We start from the raw sequence: 20,006 nt of genomic DNA, 5'->3' as shown, positions 1-20,006 counted from the left end.
TACATGTTTATTATGCGGGTAGGAGGCAAGGTGGAATCTATTTTTAACTCTTATGCACTCCATGGCGTACAAACAACTTGGTTCTCAAATTTGTATTTTCAGTACTGGTATCAGTGGTTTGATTTTCAGCAGATGTGACAGTGGCCTTTGCAATGGTCAGCTCCAGGCTTTGAACTCTCAGAGGAGGAAGGGAAAAAAATTCAACACGCTACTTCCTTGGTTGCAGCCTCAGAGAAACCTTGGATGAGAAACTTCTTTTTTCAAACCTGTTTTCCTGTTGATAAATTCAGTTCTCGTGATCACAGTACATTCAAGCTGTTCTGCGTATGGTTTTGTGTGTGTGTGACAATTGCATCTAAAACTTGAGAGCAAGAAGACGGAGAAATCAGTTGGTCTCCATCGCTTTACATAAAAATGGCTGAATGTCTTGTGATGCTAGCACTGCATTAAGTGATACATACAGGTAGGTTGAAATTTGCATGTTTTATAGATTTTTTTTGAGCCATGTAGCAAGAACATTAAATAGATTAAAATATGACTTTTAAAACAAATTAAATAAGACAGTTGTGATTGGGAGGGGAGGGTATTCAGTTGGATGGCCTTTCCTATTCAGATACTATACAGATATATAGCTTTTATAAACTTGTAAAATGATTCTGCTATAAAAGTGAGATGATTCCTCCTAAAAAATCATATATATGATAGGTGTGGCGCCATTAGACCACAAAAGAATTTTTTGAAAAGTCTGTGGATTCAGCTCCATTTTAGCTTGAAACTAAAAATAAATGGGTTTCTGGAGATAATTTTGAACAGCGCAAATAAGCTTAATAAGAAACATTTAAAATATTTAAATTTTAAGAAGCGGTCTTTAAACGTGTTATATGAGAGATGAAAATAAAAACTTAGAGGCTTCCAAAATCAATTTTAGATAATGTACAAGAATAAATGTATTATTTGTATATCTATTATTTGGGGAGATGAGGAATCACAATTTTAAAGGGGGAAATATTAAATATAGATGGCTCTGTTAGAAGAAAAATAGCCTCACTGGATGAAACAGAGTCCCTAGAATGGTTCATTGCAAACCATACAGCTGTGGTTCTGTAAGCACCAAATTCTAGCACTTTTCAAAATAAATTCATGGGTCCTTTCCTTTGAGCTTAACTTCTCAAATATATTTTAGTTTCAAATTAACACTGGGCCGGAACCTGTTTCTTTAGTAACCACATCTTATTTTAAAATGCAGTAACAGATATGCAAAAGATAGTCTTTAAAAAAAAATGTTTCATGAAAATTTTGCAGTTCTTTTTCCTCTCATGTAGAGTCTGAACTGGTTTTAGACGTTTATAAATGCGGTCTTCAAGCCTTAAGAATTAAGCCATATTTCTATACATAGAAACCTTGCACAGTAAGAGCCTTTTCTTTTCCCCTTTGTGCTCAGCACTTTCAAAATTAAGGTTTTCTTTGTCATGTGCTCCAGAATGCTGGTCAAGGCTTGTGTGCAAAGGTGTAGTTTCATTATCACGAGTTCACCAGCGCCACTGAAACAATAGATATCTCAGAAATTCTGAGAATCAGGAAATGCTTATGCTATTGTTTTTGCCTGATTCCTCCATTGGTAACCTCCGAGCTCTCAGTAGAGAAGGACCCAAACCCAAGCCCACCCCAGCCCCAACTATAAGTGCACATGGAGCCTCTGTGCAACCATCTTTGTAGGTGTGTTAGGAGGGAGATGCTGCCAAACCCAAAACCTCCCTGAGGTTTGCTCCAGTATGTAGAACACTGAGCTGCAGAACCATCTGTGTAAAAAGTTGCTTTATCTTAGCAGTCTGTCTAATATTCCAAAGCACTGTCTATCAAATCAAACCTCTCATGGACTAAAGATTTGTTGTTGTTGTTGTATTGTTGTTTTGAGGCCAACTTAAATATTTTGCTTGGAGTTTTTTCTCTGGTTCAGTATATTAGAACATGATTCATCTCACAGTGATTTTGTTCTCTGGGCTTGCCATGAAATATCCTTCCTGCAATACCTTTTTTTTTTTTTTTTTTGCTGTTTGGGAGCCATTTTCCTTCTTGCCTGTGACTTAAAAAGACTAAGTACATTTTGCACATAGCATCAATCAGAGGATCGTAAACTGAAGGGAAATGTCGGAACCCTGATTCAGCATTGCCTGTTTATTTCAGTATCAGTAGCATTAACAGTTGCAGTAGGATCAAGCTAATTGTCACTCGTTCTTGAGCAAATAATGAGCCCAGCATTTGTAATTAAAACACTGTTGCTGTTCGGAAAGATTACAACTCAATGTCTTCTATTTTGATAGGCCGGTACAAATTAATCATTTTGAACCCATTTGAATCTTAATCACAAGATTAGATGGATTCAATGGAATTGTTTTACCCTACAATTGAATGCCTGAGAGATTCAACAGTGTATTTCTTCTCTGTAAAATGTCGATCCTTTTGTTTTTAACTCAAGCGTGGTTGTGTTACCTTATAGGTTTTCATACCTCATGATTTTTTGTGGCATTATTCATTTATGTTGCTCTTGGCCTCTCCTAAAAGAATTTTAAACACAAGTCAAGGAGCTTGAAAGCCAAATAAGACTGTTGGGAAGTATACTGTACCACTGTCATTGTAATTAATAGACCAGTGAATGGAAGAATAATTATTATTTATTACTTTGTTGTGTTTCGCCTTAATGCTTTGCCTTCATATTTCACCAGGCACAAAGCTTTTCTAAACTTACCCATTTACAATTATCATTGGATTTCCTGCCGGTTGTAGAGGATGGCACTTATCCCTTCTCATTGTTGGAAAGACAGTGCTTAACCCATTTATACTTTTTGGCTAAGGTGTTTACACTGGGCAGGCCAGAGCAGGTGCGACAGGAAGAACGTGCAAACAACTGCCTTGTTCCCACCAAAACAAAATGGGCAAATCTGTGGTTTTCTGCCTGAATGATTTGTAGTCTAAAATTCTCAACTCTTTTTTCGGAGAATAGGAATTGTTTTTCCAAGCCTTAACTCAGTGAGATTACCAAGATGGCATCTCTTGCTACTAGAGGGATGTTGATCTACCTCAGCAATTTCCATGGATCCCCCATAGAGGAAATGGGTACCCAGACCACATCTTAGGGCTGGTTGATATGGGGAGATGGATCTAGAAAGACGATCTTCTCTTTAATACGCTAAGCCTTTGAGTTCCTTGGTACCATATGGTTCATTCTAGCAGCTCCCTTCCAAGGGAAATGCTGTTCTTAATGGCTTTCTTGGTAATTCAACAAATATATTGAGTACGTACTACATACCAGGCATATTCCAGAGGCTAGAAATATAGTAATGAGCAGGAGAGACCAGGGCCTGCCTCTCATAGACCCACCCTTAGTGTGGTGGAGTGGTAGGGGCCAGGGGCACAAAAATAAATATGTAAACAATTAATTGGAGAAGACAAGTGCAAAGGAGAAAGAAGATACAATTTAAAAAAACACGGGTGTGTTGTTGGGAGGCGAAGAGCCACTTTATTTTATTTTATTTTTTTTGCGGTACGCGGGCCTCTCACCGCTGTGGCCTCTCCCATCGCGGAGCACAGGCTCCGGACGTGCAGGCTCAGCGGCCATGGCTCACGGGCCCAGCCGCTCCGCGGCACGTGGGATCTTCCCGGACCGGGGCACGAACCTGCGTCCCCTGCATCAGCAGGCGGACTCTCAACCACTGCGCCACCAGGGAAGCCCGAAGAGCAACTTTAGAATGGTTGGCCAGGGAACTCCTTCCGGAGGAGTGGTATTTAGGTGGAGACCTGGATGGTGACATGGATGCAGACAGGGGAAGGGCTGATGGAGAGCGTTACCAGGAAGCGGGGTGCTCGTGCTCAGACCACAAACTCCTTTCTACGAGTAACTGCCGTTATATCAGAGCCAGCTCTGAGGACTTGGTGCGTTGAGCCTGACTTAGGTAAGCTGCCCCCGAAGCGAGACGGTGGGCCAGGCCCGCATGGCTGGTTTTAGTCAAATTCCCAGGACTCAGTGCCAGCAGAGTCATTGCCTTTGACCCAGACCCACCGCAACACGGCCTCAGAAGGTACAGTGAAGTTCTGGACTTTGCAGTCCTAGGTGGTATTGAAATTTGGGCACAGATTCAGTGCTAGCCCAAGAAATCCACAGAAGAAAGGAATCCTGGAGCAAGGAAATTTCTGGGAAGCCTGTTGCTTTATTTTTCTTAAGAACTCCAGAACTTCAATTCGTGGCAAAACATTGAGAGAGCGACTTCCTTTAATTTTTGTTTTCAAAGGCAAGAGGTGGAAGGGTCTGTCCCACCTTGCCAGTAAATTGTCTTTGACCTCTGACACCTCAAACGCTTCAGTTTCTGCAGAACTCTGTTGGTGGCTTTCTAAAGACCTCACTGCTTGGAGCGTTCTTGCGCTATTTGAACAAATAATACTAAGGAAATTCTTCAGAACCAGAACTCCTTCATGCCTTTTAGGTTCGTCTGCTAATGAAGCTCCAAGAACAAAGGGATAGGTTTGCTCTACACCTTAGAAACCATAAGACCCTTCAAAGTCTACTCAATGTTTCAGAAGCACCTTCTAACACTGATTCACAATTTAGTGGGCTTTGCTTATCACAAGTTAGAAGTGGCCTGGCTGACTCCCTACACTTTGTTTGGTTTTGACTAGCCATAAAACATTCCGCTGCATGAAGAATGTTCTAGTTCTTTGTAGTAGAATATTGCCCATCAGTGGGGAAGGGCGGTCTTCAACTGTTCAGTTCACTTCTTCAAATATTTGTTGAGCATCTACTGTGTGACAAGCACCACTACAACCCAGGCAGGATGGAAATGTGACACGAAATTCCCTGTGAAGCTCATGTCCACTTTCACAAGGCTAGGGGGTTGTATGGACAGGTACAATTGTATATCCTCTCTGTTCCAGAAAGAGATGAATGGCATGCTGCTCTCTTAGTGGCCTTTTATACTGTTTCCTGAAGGCTAGCCTTCAGTTTGGGGGCATCTCAACCAATGGAAAAGATGGTTCTTCCCTGGGACTCTGGGTCTCATCCTCAATCACCTTCCCAAAATGTCCTGGTTCCTAATAAGCCACCGTATGTCTGGCTGCCCTTCTCCAAGCTGGTCTGCCTGGCCTAGCAGGTGACCTCCAAAACGGTTGCCACTCTTTCGCATTCATGAGCAGATGTTAAGTTGAGAAGGCCTTGAATGCAAAAATTTGAATTCGTGATGCAGGCAAGATGCTTCTGCTTTTTCACCTTCCCTGACAGACAGTGGGGGTCTCCCTGCTGGCTGTTCTGCTTCTGTGGGAAGCAGGTAAATCAAAGACCAATTGCCAAAGCCCTTGTCTTTGTTAGGTGATCCCAGCATGGCACTGCCATGGCCCAAACATCTCATTGACCAGAAAATGGCTCTTTTGATCTTGTCATTCATTTTGCATCTTTTCCTTTAATGACTTTCTTGCTTCTGCAGCTATTCCTGTTCAGGGTTTGAGACTAGCATTTGGCTCTACAGTCACTATATTTGGCCTGTGGAGGAAGTTTGTTTTCTGGTTCGGTTTTGTTTTTAAAATGCCAGTATAAATATTTTTTCTGCGTTCATAGAATGCTGTGAAGACTTTCATGATTTTTTTTTATATGATTAAACAAACCTCTTACTTTACCCCGTGGTTATTGCTGCCAAATAGATATTTTGAAATTCTTTTTTTTTTTTCCCTGCTCAAATCTTCTACCCTGTCTGAGGCCTTACTCTAATTAAGGCCTCACAGTCCTGCCCATCTTCCCCAGCACTGAGCATGACGTAGAGTCCCTGCCCCGAGGGCCTTACAAGTCAGTGAGAGGAGAAAACAAAAGCCACCAGCTGAGAATGTGGTTAAATCCCAGAAGGGCAGTGCCCTTGTAATTTTTTCCCCTTTTCTCTTGTTTCTTGAGCTGTGGAAGGGAAGCGGGGGACCTTTAGTAGGGAAAGAGAGGGGCATCACTGAAAGATCAGAAAATGCAGGATATTCGGGGAACACTGTGGAAGGGCCATCTAGGAGGCAAAGTGGGGAGAGGGCAGCAAGGAGGCAGGGAGGGGTGTGTGGAAAATCAGAAGGAGGGAACAAAGCGGGCAGTCAGGAGGCAGGCTGCTGTGCTGCACCCTGAAGCTGGGGGCGTGGGGTACAAGGGAGGAGTGGGAGGGGTTGCAACGAGTAAAAGGAGGCTGGGAGAGCCCCCAAGATGCAGGCTGCGGGCCTGCTGTGTAGGGACTGGGTGCTCTCATGTTCTGTCTGGTTCGGCCGCAATGTTGGCCTTAGGGCTTAACTGTCCCACGTTGACTGTTATGAAAAGCCCACAGACTGGCATCCTTAAGGGTGATTTATCCCAGAAGCTTATGAAGTCTCTATCCCAAGGCTCCTATTCTACATGCTGAGGATGCCAGAGACCACCCCCCAGCCCTGCTGCCATCACTTGACTAGAACTGGGTTAAACTTTAAATGAGCAGATTTTTACATGGGTTGTGACCAAATGCTTTTGGTTTTCCACAAAGCTCAGCCTGGAGATAGACCCCAAATACCCATTTTAAGCAGCAGACTTTAGAAACTCTTTTGCCCAAAGTCATGTTGCCCTCACAGGTGTGCTGCTCTGCTTTTGGAGCCCCCAAAGCCTGTCTTCCTTGCTCTTCACCCACCTTTCCAGGCCCTGGTCTGAGTGCCCGGCAAACCATCCCCAGTGGATATTCTGATGGTTTGAATTCCTTGGTCTCCAGGAGCACCGCCCCTGCTGGCACACCAGCACGTAATGCCGCCATCATCTGGCACTTCTTTTTTTTTTTTACATCTTTATTGGAGTATAATTGCTTTACAATGGTGTGTTAGTTTCTGCTTTATAACAAAGTGAATCGGTTATACATGTACATATGTTCCCATATCTCTTCCCTCTTGCGTCTCCCTCCCTCCCACCCTCCTTATCCCACCCCTCTAGGTGGTCACAAAGCACCGAGCTGATCTCCCTGTGCTATGCGGCTGCTTCCCACTAGCTATCTATTTTACGTTTGGTAGTGTATATATGTCCATGCCACTCTCTCACTTTGTCACAGCTTACCCTTCCCCCTCCCCATATCCTCAAGTCCATTCTCTACTAGGTCTGTGTCCTTATTCCCGTCTTACCCCTAGGTTCTTCATGCCCTTTTTTTTTTTTCTTAGATTCCATATATTTGTGTCAGCATACGGTATTTGTTTTTCTCTTTCTGATTTACTTCACTCTGTATGACAGACTCTAGGTCCATCCACCTCACTGCAAATAACTCAGTTTCGTTTCTTTTTATGGCTGAGTCACATATATACAATGGAATATTACTCAGCCGGTACTTCTTGCTTGGCTCTTACGGGAACGTGAAGCACAGACTTCAGTTGCTGTGTGAAACTTAGACTCACTTTATTCTGTCATTGAGGGAACTGTGGCCCGGAGAAGTTCTGATTTCTCCAGGTCACTCAGAGAGTTAAGTGGCCACGCCTAACTCCCAGTCCAGTGCACTTTCTGCTAAACCAAGGTGCTTTTAGGTCACGTGGGAAGCCCAGTTCTAAGCCAGAGGTTGGCAGACTTTTTCCGTAAAGGGCCAGATAGTAAATATTTTAGGCTCTGTGGATCAAGGCAAAACTGAGGATGATATGTAGGTATTTATATAACAACAAAGAAAATAAATTTCTATGAACTCTTTATTGATGAAATTAAAAACATACTAATATATAATATGAAGTATAATAATAATTATATATATTTTATATATATACACACATAGTGCCATAGATACAGAAATGATTGGCTGTGCCTGTGTCCCAGTAAAATTTCACTTATGGACAATGAAATTTGAATTTCATTTAATTTTCATGTCATGAAATATTATTTTACTATTGATTTATTTTTTCAGTCATTTAAAGATGTCAAAACCATCCTCAGCTTGAAGGTTGTACAAAAACAGGTGGCAAGCGAAATTGGCCTGTAGGACGTAGTTTGTGGACCCATTTTCTAAGACAAAAGCTGCAAACTGGGGGCCCATTGGTCAGTCCAACCCATATATGTACTTTGACTTCTATCAAGAATTTTAATTGAATCCATTGCCAACTTTCTGTTTTCTATTTTTTGAATTGTATTTTTTACTTCTAATTATAAAAGTAATATATATCTACTTTGAATTAATTTGGAATGTTAACATTTTGGCGTGCATTCCTTCAGTCTTTTATCTATGCCTGGCGATTTTTTTAATAGTTGAGATAATATAGACAATTTTGTATCTTCTTTTTATTTACTTAATATCATATCATAAGCATTTTATATCATTTTAAAGTCTTTCATTAACATAATCTTTTAAAACTTTATCGTGAAAATCTTAAACAGGCGTACAATATGAAAAAGCTAGTCTAATGAACCCCTGTACAGTCCTCGCCCAGCTTCAACAGTTCTCAATGGCTGGCCAATCTTGTTTCATGTAAATCCTCTCCTGTATTATTTTAAAGCAAATCCCAGATCATATCGCTTTATTGCTAAATATTTTAGTATGATTCTCTAAAAGACAAGGATACTAAGAGAAGACGCTTTTTTTTTTTTTTTTGAGGAAATAAATGCTAAAGTATTTAGGTGTGGAAGAGAATGTTTGCAACTTACAAATGATTCAAGAATAAAAATAGCTAAAAAGATATGACTGGAGTGTATATAGTTTTTTGGTACTATTCTTGCAACTCTTCTATAACTTTGAAATAGTTCTAAATAAAAAGTTCTAAAAATATGGAATCCTAAAAAAAATGTTGATTAGTAAGAAAGAAAAATAACCACATGATATCGCTTTACAAATGAACTTATTTACAAAACAGAAACAGACTCACAGAGAACTTACAGTTACCAGGGAGGAAGGGTTGGGGTAGGGAGAGTTACGGAGTTTGGGATTGACATGTACACACTTGCTATATAAAAAAAAAAAAAAAAAGGAAGAAAAAGAAGAAGAACCACAGCATCATTATCACACCAACAAATAACAATAATTCTTTAATAACTTCAAATATCATAGTCAGCATTCAGATTTGTCCAGTTAGGTCATTTAAAAAAAAAAAAAACTAGTTCAAAGCACAATTCCAAATGAGGTCCATACAGTCCAATTAATGTTCCCTTACATTTCACTTAATCTATAGGTTTCCTTCCCTCTCTTTCTTTCATCCTTGCTATTGTCATAAAAATTTTGTTGAAGAAACAATTTGACTCATAGGGTTTCCCCAAATCGGAAATTTCAGATTACATTCCTTGGTGCTGTTTTTTTTGTTTTTAAATTTAATTTTATTTGTTTATTTTTTATACAGCAGGTTCTTATTAGTTATCTATTTTATACATATTAGTGTGTATATGTCAATCCCAATCTGCCATTTCATCCCACCACCCGTCCCCCAACTGCTTTACATGTTCCTCTGTCTCAGAGACTTTCTGTAAAGTGGTCATTACAGCTAGAGACCTGATCAAGACACAGAATATATTTTATATAAAAATCCTGATTTGGGCTTCATTGGAAAATTCTGCAGATCTGGCATTACCACCTGGCAACAATTGGTCTGGGGCTGGGTAGTGACAACCCCATCCCCCATTTAGGTGGGACATGAATGATCCTGTAGGCCCCAGTTCCTACTACTTCCTGCCTGGCTTCCAGGGGCGGGAAGCTGCCACCTGCATTCTACACACTGCCCTGCAAGGCCGTTGGTAGACTTCTCAACACGACATCACAGGAGGCTTTTCAGGAATGTAGTGGAGATTAGAGAAGATGATTTGGACGGGGACTTTCTTAAAATGCTTAAAGGGAAAGAGAGAAGCAGGCATATAAGAGGGAGCCAAGTGACAGAACTTGGTGAGTACCCAGGATGAGGGGAAGAGAGAAGTAAAACAATAAATTAAATTAATAGTGCGTGAAGAATGGGAGGCAGAACGAGTTACAGATTCCTAACCCATGGTGGGAAACAAAGGAAGCAAGTGGGTTTCAAAGGGACACACTTTAGATTTTTTCCTATGTAATGATAACATTGAAACCTTAAAAAAGAGAAAGAAGGGGGGCAGTAAATAAATTGGCCAAGAGTCAAATCAGAAAGCTGAAACAGGCAGTTGTAACATAACAGAAATCATGTGGGGATTAAATGAAATGAGGTACAAATCAAGGACAGCTTCCTAGAAAAGGCCGCTAGAAAAGGATCAGGGGCCATGCTGTGGAGATGTTGAAGAATTAGTAGAAATTTAAGAGAGGAGAGAATCTTAAAAGTCTTAGGATATTTTTTTCTTATTTGCAAATGCATTGAAATGACAAATATTATAAGGATATAAAAATATATCACATTTAGTTGTTTTGAAAGGAATAAATTTTTACAGAAAAGAATAAAATTATGACAAGTTGGGACGTTCTTGGAAATTTCCAGATAATTCCCCATACTAAGAAGAATGATTAAGAGAGAGAATCTGTGACCGGTTATGAGGAAGGGTGGAAAATTTTGAAGGACAGTCTGATTATGTAAGTTTTAGGCTGTGGTGTTTAAAACTGTTGCCGTGATATTTTAGTTATTAATAACAATTTAGGGGAAATCTACTCACTTTTGGAGAAACATTTGGCCCTAGTGAGAAAGAAATGCCACTGTTTATGAATTCCAAAGTGGGTGTAAGGAGCCATTCACTTGCTAAGCCTCTTAGGAGAGCCAGAGCCGATTTCACCCTTAGCAAGCTGTTGACAGCATCTGATCAAGGTACCACCTGAAACATGTTAGCAGCACAGAAAGTGAAGTCAGACCTATATTTAAAATCCCTTTATGTCACTCCCCATGTGACCCTGGCGGCCTACCCATGGAAAATTTCCATGGTATAAAAGTTGCTTTACATATGGGAACTACGGTTCTTACTGCTTGGATGGTAGGAACTTAGAACTCTGAATACTTGACCTCGAGCACCGACAGCCGTATGCAGATGCTTCACACGTGTTATCCCATTTAACTGTCAAAAAGCCCTACGAGGTAAGCGTAATACGAAAATCAGCTCCATTTTGCAGATGAGCAAGCCAAGGCTCAGGGAGGTTAAATAACTTGCCTAAAGTCACACAGTGTGTAGCTTTGTAATTGACGAAGCTGGGCTTTAAACCCAGGCAGGCAGAATCCAAAGGCCAAATTGCCTCACTCTACCACCTCCCACCTTCCAATCGCTGGGCAGCACAGAGAACAGCACCTCATACTGGCACTTCCCAACTAGAAGTTCCTAATCCCCATGCCTTAGTTTTCCCAAAAGCCTCAGTGGAAACACATAAACTTGCAGTCAGACCACAGATTTCCTTAGTTTGGAATCCATGATTAACAACGTGTTCGCTCAGGTTTTGTAGCTGATTGGCAATTACGTATACAAAAACATTGCAGGATTGTTGTTTTTTTTTAAGTACGAAGATGAATCCTCAGTTAATAAGTGCAGTTTAGTGGAATAGCTCTTTCTGAACGTGGCCCATGGAGAAAGAATAAAGGGCACTGGCTTTGAGGAGGTTGTAACCTGCTAGTGTACGTGTGTGTGCAGGTTGCCCAGTCTATCAACCTTCAAAACCCTGTCTTTATTTTTAAATTACATGATGCTTTGACTTTAAGTCAGTATATTTCTCTGTGATTATTAAAATGTTTTAACTGCTTTGTATGCAATATTGGAATCTCCTTTATTCATCAGAATGATCACAATCTTAAAACGTGATCAGGAACTAGGAAGCAGAATTGTGTACGCTGTATTCCAAGCTAAAAACAGGATGTAAGGCGTGCAAAGAACCTACTTCTTATCCTTTATAAATTGTAACCTGGGAATGAATCTTTTCAAAAGAAAATTTTAAAATAAGACTCATACTACCAAAAGGCAGGGAACATGGATGGTTTTGTAGAAAACAAGCAAACAAAACCTGTACATTAGAGCACTAGGCTGTTAGCTCCTCCGCAGGGCGAGTTTGTGGCAGGCCTCAGTAAATACTTTCTCAATGAGCAGTCCCTGAATCTTGGACGAGAGATCCTAGCAGGCAGTCAGTGCGCTTTATTTCAGGAAGAGGCCCGGGTCTTTTGCGTGAACTAGCTTTTATAGCACGTTAGGAAAATCAATCTAGGCCTCTCCTGTCAGCCGTGGGAAAGCGCAGGTGACACTCGATTCCTGAGAATTTAAATTAAAACTGCAGTTGACTTCTCTGAAGCCTGCCTCTTAAATGTGCAAGGGTTGGATGTTCTCTGGGATCTGGGTGCGGAACCCAGGGACCCCCTCTGCGGACCCAGGCCTGGTTCTGATAGTGACTAGGCTCTGTGGCCGTAAAGCCCCTAACTCGGCTGCCCTCGCGGCAGGTTCTGAATTGTGTTCTCCCCCATGAGAGGGAAGCGGAGGCCGCTGCTCCCTTCCTGGCGTCTGGGGCCGTCGTGGGTTCCCCCCACCCCGCCCCCAGTTGCACCCAGGTTGGGCCTGAGGCCTCGCGGGGTCGTAGTGCGTCCCGAGGCCGTGTCCTGGGCGCGTTGACGCTCCGACATCGGGCCCGCGGCTAAGGCCGGGGAGCCCTCTTCCCGGCCAGGCTGCGTCCCCAACCCCACGCCGGGGGCGGGCCGGGCCGGCCGAGCCGAGCCGCCGGCGTCCATTTTCTGGGCGGTGCTGCGAGACGCCGCGGCCTGACTCGCGGGTCCGGAAGCGCCATGGACCCCCGGGGAACGCGCTCGCGGGGCAGCGGCCGAGCCCTGTAAGTGCCACCGCAGGGGCCGTATGCGGGACGGGTGGGCGAGACGCGGCCGGCCCGACCCCTCTTCTCCCACGAGGGAGCCTCGAAACCCGGCAGGGGAACGCTGGCGCAGGGCTGGGAGCTCCGCGGACGTCGGAGAGCCGAGCTGCTACGGCGACCCGGCGCCCGCAGGTGCCGGGACGCCCGGGCCCGCGCCCTGGGGGAGGGGGTCTAGCCGCAGGGTCGGGCACGTTACGCCGCAGCGAGTGGCCCATCTGCGCGGCTCTGCTGGAAGGCGGGGGGCCGGGGACAAATGCGCACCCAAGGGCTGGGGACGTGACGGGCGCCAGTCCAGAAGGCTTGGGAACTGCGCTAACAGCCGCATCTCCCCTCTCCGGGACTGCGACTCGGACCCCGGTCCTGACCCATCGGGAACCTGAGCATTTCCTTGGTCGAACACCAGAGCCCCTGGAATTGAAGGGGACGTGCAAAGGCAGGGCCCTGCCCCCAGGGGTTTGCAATCTCAGCCTTCTACTTCGGCAGTAGTTAGGTCTCCTCTATTGGTACAACACGACCGCCCGCAGTTAGCCACTTCTTTGCAGGGTATATTATAAATCACCTGAGATTTTAGTCTCTCCGCGGTGCCACTTTATAACTCCTCTGCTACAGGTAAGTGACTAATTCCATTCTGGACTTTGGCCCAAATTGAATATCTCTTCTAAGGATCCATTATGGATGATACGTATTACGGTGCTTTATACATATTTTAAAGGTTAAAGAGTTTTCTCGTAATTATCAAGCTCAACTGCTCGGTCAGGTTCTCATGGTTAAAAAGCATAGGATTAAGTCCGCGGTTTCAGAGAAACTTCTGGTGAGGTACTATCTCTGAGTGTAGTGTTTTTCCAACAAGAGTAGAGACCCATTAGAAGATTGTGAAATCAGTTTAGTGGGTTACTACCGGATTTTTTTGAAGATATAGAATATATAATGCAATATAAAAAATAATAGAGTAGACTAGAAAATATCAGAGTGCATTGCACATAATAAGAGTAAGCATTGTTTTTTAGGCTTTGGGGTTTCATTTTATATAATATGATTTTTAAAAACGGTGGGTCACTGTCAAAGTTTCTAAACCCTGACTAACAGGTTAATAACCCAGGGTTTGGAATCAGTTGAACCTGCATTTAAGTCCCAGGTCTAACATAAACTAGCTCTGTGACCTTGAATAGATTCCGTGACCTTTCAGAGCCTCTTTATGTAGCTGTAAAAATGGGGGAATGTCTCCTGTGAGGACTATATGAAGTCGCATGTGTCAATCACTTTGCCCAGTGCTTTACTTACAGTAGGTGTTCAGTACACAGGCTAATTGCAATCACTTTTGTTGCTGATATTTTCAGTCCTGGCACCCAGTTATGGGACACTGCTTTTTTTCTTCTTTTTAGATCTCGATGCGGTGGAGATGGAAGACTCAGAATCAAGGATTTCCAAGTGATTTCTTCCAAAGCACGAGAAACTAACTCTGTTAAGCCTGCTCTGTTCTAACTGAGGTAACTGAATTTACATCTCTCCGTACTCTACGTGAAATAGGAAATGTTTTTTCTGAGGGACTGAACCACTCCCAAGGAGCTTATGATTTGTTGCCAGCGATCCACCAGGTTTGGGGATTACAAAGTGACAATGACATTTAGGCGAGCTGTTGTTAAGGAGACATGAAGGGGGAACTAAGGGCTTCTCATTCCAGTTCTGTCAGTGACTGTCGTGGGAGCTTCTGTAGGTCTCTTCTTCAGGCCGGAAGGACCCACAGACGTCACTGAGGCCCAGAGAGGTTAAATGACTTTTCAGAGAGACCCAGTGGGCTGGGTGGGGAAAGGCCTGGGGCTCGCATCTCGATTGCTCAGTCATACAGTCAGCTTCTGGGCCTGCTGCAGGGTGACCACCGTGCTAGGCGCTGAGGATACAAGCGTGAAGAGCCCGTCCCCAGGACACACACTGTTTGCACAGATGAGTATTGACAGCCCAGAACACTAAACTTCACCTTTGAGGCATAGACAGGGCCCCAGATAGTGATAATAACAACTACCATTTATCAAGCACTTTTGTGTGTGAGTGCAAGGCAGTGTGTTAAGGGCTTTAAGTGCTGTGTTTTTACTCACTCCTCACAATAACCCTGTGAAGTAAGGAAGAAGAGATGTGAAGGATTGAAATGTGAAAATGCAGGCAGGTCGTAGAGGGCTTTGCATCTCAGAGCACACTTAGGATGCACATTCGGTGTGTAAAGCACGATGCTAGCACCGTGAAGTTCAAGGGAAAGTGCTTGCCCTCTAGGAGCTTATAACCTTAACTCCAGAGAGGTGGAGTCAGGTGGGCAATGCCTGACATTAGCTTCTCTCCCGTTCACCTGCTTCCCCGGCGGATCCGGGAGAGACCAGAGTAGTTGATACATCATACTTCTGTTTGTTTTCATACTTCTGAAGTTTTGATACATCAAAACTTCAATGCAAGTTTTCATTTTATTCAAATTTAACATACCTTGCCATCCACTTGTGAATACATACGCTTTCAATTTATAAACAATAGTAAGGGCTTCTCTGAATTCATTTGTTTATTTGTTCATGCAACAAATGTTTATTGAGCTCCTACAAGGCACTTACTTGGGTATTCAAGACCAAACATATGACTGTGTTTTTACAGTCATGATAACGGTCATGCGCATTCTCTTAGCAAGGAATTATCGTTCACCTATTAGAATTTTTCTGTTAACGTGCTAGAATATTGGCTGCAGGGATGTTGGAGATTAACCCATAAATAGGATTCCAACTGGATAAGTAGGAAAATCTTTTTTAAAATCTTCAGAAAGGAATTTCTTTTAATTTTTTGATTCTGCTGTCACTGTCACCTTTACATAGAGGCCTTTTCTTTGTCCACTTAACCTGTCGGCAGAGGAAAAAGCAGTTTGGCGAGGGGGCTTTCTTTGACTTGAAATGCTCTCCTCTTTTAGCTTGTAGGCCGCACAAGACACTGAATGTTCAGAAGTAAAGCAATTTAAGAGCTACTTTAATTTACAAGGTACAAAGTTAGAGGTAGCTCCAGTGATTGCATTAAGTAACAGAAATCAGGTTGTAAGCCTTGAATGCTACTTGTAATAAACTTAAGCTCCAAGTGGAAAACGTTTGAAACTCCAGAAGGAGATGTTGAGTATGAATGTGCTTTGCAAACTTCTAGGAGTTCTATAAACGTTACAGCGAATATTTATCGAGTACCTACTATGAGATCGGAAGGAAAGGCAGGGCAGAAACCAGAGACAGGGAGACCAGTTAAGACAAGGACCACAGTCCACCAAGGAAAAGGCAGGGTTGGGGGGAACTCAGGGAAGACCGGAAATGGGTGATAGCAGTGAAACAGGAAAGGAACAGACACGAAGGGACAAATTGACACAATCTGACATCTGATTTCCAATGTACTCAATTGGAAATCTGAGTAGAGAAGAAATAGCTAAAGTTGACACTGAGATTTCCAAAGCAGCGGCACCCATGAAGATACTTGGAAGGAGGTGAGGGGCTGCATTTTAGAGGGGCTGAGTTTGAAGTGTTGAGGTATGATGTCCCCCAGACGATCAGTGACTTTGTACCCCGGAGGAAGGCCAGGGCTAGTTTGGGAGACACTGGGTTGTGAGAAAAAGTCGAGAGGTGAGAGAAGAGATTTTTCCGGTGGGAGACTGTAGGGAAGCAAAGCTTGAGGGTGGAGCCTTATGAGAAAAGAAGGACCCAGGGAGGACCTAGAGAAAAGTCCGGCAAGAGAGTGAGGAAGAAGGGCTTCCCTGGTGGCTCAGTGGTTGAGAGTCCGCCTGCCGATGCAGGGGACACGGGTTCGTGCCCCGGTCCGGGAAGATCCCACATGCCGCGGAGCGGCTGGGCCCATGAGCCGTGGCCGCTGAGCCTGCGCGTCCAGAGCCTGTGCTCCGCAACGGGAGAGGCCACAGTGGTGAGAGGCCCGCTTACCGCAAAAAAAAAAAGAGAGTGAGGAAGAACAAGAGAACAGGGCTCCAGAAGCCAGAGCAGGGTGTTTCCCAGAGGAGGGAGCCTCGAGTGTTAGACGCAGGAGGAGGAGGGTTGAGGCCCAGGAGGGCCATTGGTTTGACAAGCGCTAGGTCACACATTTGTTGGTGTTCTCCTTTCCTTTGTTGGTGTTTTCCTTGCAGAATGAATATCAAGTGGTTTCATTTGCAAAAAATTCGTAGCTTGCGCAAATGAAGAGTCACTGTTAAATTTGATCCTTGCAAGCCCCAAAACACATTTCTGATTACTAAAATTCAGGCTGTTAAATGTGGTTTTAATGGTAGTCATCCACTTTATTCTGTTGTCAGCAGATTGACCAAAGACGATCCGTTGATAGAAAGCTTTTTAAAAACTACATTTCTGTTGACGCAAAGGTTTCTAATTAATTTTGTAATTAAATTTGTATTTTGCCTTTTACCATATGGCTGTTGTATGACATGAGAGAGAGAGAGAGAGAGAGTGTGTGTGTGTGTGTGTGTGTGAGAGTGTGTGTGTGTTTTCATGGGCATATGAGCTTAGTACAATGGAATGAGAAGGCCGGGGTCAGATAAATCTGGTTTCACAACCTAGCTGGGCCATTTTCCAGGGTTGTGACTTCAGAAAAGTTACTCTCTAAGCCTAACTTTTTCCATCCATAACTCAAATAGGATTATTTTGAAGATTGAGTAATATATAATTTGCTCAGGATCTATACTATAGTAGGCAATTAATAAATGCTGATTCCCTTCCCCTTAAAACTTTTTTTAGGTATATATATTTTTGCATAATATTCATCTATACCCAAAGCCTTATCTTTATGATTTATTTTAGTGTGTTAGTTTTGTCATGGAAAGAGCATACCTGCCGCGATAGCTAACCTATCCTGTGAGAGTTCAAGTGACCGGTAGTTTAGTACGGATAAGAATCCACTTGGGGAATTTATTAAAATGTAGGTTCCCAGGTCCCTAGCACAGAGATTCGAATTCAGTAAATTTCAGGTGGGACCCCTGAGAATCTCCATTTTAAACAAGCACTGCTGTGATGAAGGTTAACAAATGCCAGTTTCTAGGAAGCAGAGGAAGGGTGTAAACCTGAGACTTGATAGGCTGATTTCAATTCCATGAAGATACGCCTGTGCTCGAAATTCTTACATTTGTGTTATTCATGTTCACGGATTATATTTGCAATGAGATAAAAACACATGGATCCCAGATGTGAAGGAACGGTGGTCTTATCGCACCTCACTATTGCCATCCACGGTATATCCACGGCAGTACTGGGTGACATACAGCCCCCAAATCATCTTCTTTTCCCTGCAGAGTAAGTGGTGACACCCTGTCACTATGCCCAGAGTTTGCAAAACCAGCGTAACTTTAAATGTTGTTACCAATAATATATTTAATGGCAGTAACGGTGCACAATCACGCCATTAAAATATTTTGATGCATTTGTCTATCTGACTCTGTGTCTTCTGGTTGATAAACATCTGTGTCATTATATATCCTTTGTTCTCCGCATCTTGGGATCATATAATTTTTAGTTCACGTTGTTCCCAACCTCATTTTATAGATGAGAGAATAATTTATCCTTTTTTCCCCTCCTAGTCCCAGCTCTCTTCTTTGCTTATTCACAGGAAAGGATTGAGACATATAAACATGCTTGGTGTTAAGCTATGTACGGAGAATATAAAACATATTTGACTTGTGTATATTAAATTGCACTTTACGTTCCTTGTACGTAATTTACAAATCAGATGACTCAGTGGGGATATGTTTATTAAAAAACAATACTGAGTCATTTTATAACTGTTGTTGGCATTCCATTGATGGTTTGCTTCTTTTGGAACAGGATGCCAATGTCCTGGAGCCTTGCCTAGAATCAGGGTTTCTCCGTCTATACCCATAGCCCTTGAGGAGAGAAGACAGAACTGAATTTCATGAAGTCCATTCTATACCTTATGTGCATTATCTCAGCCATCTTATTAGAATCTCCAGGTAACCCGGTGTGGTAGAAATTGAGGCAAAGAGGTTCAGTAATGCGGCAGATGTTGTAGAGATGAGATTTTCGAGCCCTGGGCTCTTATCTGGCTCCAAAGTCCAGCCTCCTCTCTCCACACCCCGCGTAGTTTCCCCAGCCACATAGTGAGACTATGAAATAGATCATTGTTCCTGATTGTGGCTTAGAGACCCTTGTCCCTGGTATTACAGTAACCTCAGAATTTTTGACAAGAAGCAAATGGACAAAGGTAATGTGCAAACTTGAGTTAGTTCAACAAATATAAACCATGTGCCAGGTACCAGATCAGGACTCCACCCTCGCGGGCCCTCCCTATCTTTGTCACCTATTCTTATCTACCATCCAAGTGCTGCTGCAGTCTTTTCTTCTAGAGTGAAAACACCAATGGATTTCTGCGCTGATAAGATCAAGATTTGTGTCTTGCTATAGCTGTCCCGGTCCCTGTGTGGGGCTGAGTGTTCCCAGAGTCGCTCTGTCACTTCGAAAGTTTAAAACAGGTCCTTAGGGGATTGCCCGGAGGTGCACAATAAGTGTTTGTTGATTACCCTCTGAGACCCTGAGGAAGTCTACAGGGGGCCAGGGAAGGAGCCCAGAGCCCTGCAGAGGGGGTCTGGGGAGAGGTCAAAAGACCACCGTGTATGAGACAGGACTGGAGGCTTGGCAGTTCTTCCCGTGACCCACTGTGCAACCTTGGGAAAGAAAGTCACGTAACTTTGCTGGCTTGATTTCCTCAGCTGTAACTGGAGAAGGTTTGGCTCAATGATGGCAAAGGCCCCTAAACAGAGGTGCTGAAGCGAGCATATATGGCAACTTCACGTCTGAGGCATGCCAGGGGTCCCGGATTGCAGAGCTTCCTCCGACTGTCGGCGAAGGCATACTAGTACTGGCCAGACCTCAGGTTCTGCCTTTACCCCATACCCTTTTGAGGAAAGTGCATGAATTTAAGAGTGAGAGAGATTGTCTGCTTTGGAGGAAATAAGGATTTTTACTGGCTGGCAATCAATCAAAAGGTGACAGAATGGGAGGTAGGGAATCACGGTTTGAAATTTTATGGCTAGGAAGAACACTAGAAACTAGCCCAACCTCTTTGCATTCCAGATAAGGGAACGGAAGTGCAGGGAAGTCATAGGATTTGCTCAGGGTCACACCGCTAGTGGCAAACTGGGAACAGAAGCCAGTGTCCCTTGCCCGTCCAGAACGCTGTCTGCAGAAACAGGTAGGTCCTGTCCTAAGGCAGATTATCAGGAGA

At 43.3% G+C, this 20,006-nt stretch overlaps 1 protein-coding gene across 4 annotated transcripts in view; it reads left to right on the top strand.

The window, feature by feature from the left end:
• Positions 1-248: 248 nt before the first annotated feature.
• Positions 249-20,006, top strand: part of ZBTB38 (zinc finger and BTB domain containing 38) — a 55,891-nt gene continuing 36,133 nt past the window's right edge. The window contains exons 1-2 of one of the 4 annotated variants that reach the window (XM_022582636.3): positions 249-463; positions 14,150-14,254. The gene's annotated coding sequence lies outside the window, so the exon portion shown is untranslated. Of the gene's footprint in view, positions 464-12,570; positions 12,729-12,844; positions 13,377-14,149; positions 14,255-16,716; positions 19,974-20,006 lie in introns of those variants that run through there. The other 3 variants (XM_022582635.3, XM_022582637.2, XM_089911067.1) reach the window with 3 other exon arrangements.

This window comes from Delphinapterus leucas, chromosome 4 (genome assembly GCF_059928025.1).
Source record: "Delphinapterus leucas isolate spDelLeu-1000000601 "Yukka" chromosome 4, BTC_Dleu_Yukka2, whole genome shotgun sequence".
Classification (NCBI taxonomy): Eukaryota; Metazoa; Chordata; class Mammalia; order Artiodactyla; family Monodontidae; genus Delphinapterus; species Delphinapterus leucas.
The sequence above is the reverse complement of the archived record's forward strand: the minus strand, read 5'-3'. Positions and strand labels throughout refer to the sequence as shown.